The sequence below is a fragment of the Curcuma longa genome, unplaced genomic scaffold (genome assembly GCF_044706935.1).
Source record: "Curcuma longa cultivar G26 ecotype Majalengka, Jawa Barat unplaced genomic scaffold, ITB_CL_G26_1.1 contig_10306, whole genome shotgun sequence".
NCBI classification, from domain to species: Eukaryota; Viridiplantae; Streptophyta; class Magnoliopsida; order Zingiberales; family Zingiberaceae; genus Curcuma; species Curcuma longa.
This window is the reverse complement of record NW_027428570.1, coordinates 1,492-2,271: the sequence shown is the minus strand read 5'-3', so window position 1 is coordinate 2,271 and position 780 is coordinate 1,492. Positions and strand designations below refer to the sequence as shown.

General features: G+C 45.1%; 1 non-coding gene across 1 annotated transcript; it reads left to right on the top strand.

Moving 5' to 3' along the window:
- The first annotated feature begins 441 nt into the window (after positions 1 to 441).
- On the top strand, positions 442 to 548 carry LOC141815793 (small nucleolar RNA R71). Its single transcript, XR_012600609.1, has one exon. It is a non-coding gene; the product is annotated as a small nucleolar RNA R71 (small nucleolar RNA).
- Positions 549 to 780: the final 232 nt, after the last annotated feature.

The following is a 780-nucleotide window of genomic DNA, read 5'->3' as shown; positions in this document are numbered from 1 at the left end:
GATTTTTGCTGTGGTTCGGTTCTCTCTAACCAACCTAGACTTCTGCTGCGACTCGGTCACCCAGACCAGCCCAGACTTCTGCTGCGACTCGGTCACCTAGACCAGCCCAGACTTCGGCTGCGACTCGGTCACCTAGACCAGCCCAGACTTCACTTGGTGCACTTGACTCTGCCAAGACTTCCGCCTGATCCTCCAAATCAGGACTTTCCCTTTGCTTAGCCTACAACTAGGACTTTCCCTTGCCCAGCTTCACTCACCAGGACTTCCCTTGCTCGATCATCCAGATCAGGACTTCCCTTGCCTAGTCTAACCGACCAGGCCTTCTCGCTCACTTCCACACATCCAAATATCAAGTCCTGTTTGGATCAACCTTTAGTCAAACTGACCAAACTTAGGTGTATTGTCAAACATCGAAACTCTAGACAAGATCTTAGTGCATCTTGTCCATGGTGTGGACACTTCCTCAACATTCCTTTAAATTTATCCCAAGTTTCGTATAGTGATTCTCCATCCAACTGCATGAAACTTGAGATCATATTTCTCATGTGGGTCATCTTACTTGGGGGTAAAACTTGTTCAGGAATATCTGCTCACACTGTTCCCAAATAACTAAGTATAATAACGTCCTTGAGTAGATGGTTCGTATCTATATCAATCGATTGGTTGAATCGATGGTGAGATGATATAGAGAACACTACTCTTAATGATTCCTAATCAAGTATTAACATTCAGGGACAATGTTAATGCAACGAGACTAGCATGTAGGTCAACACGATGACT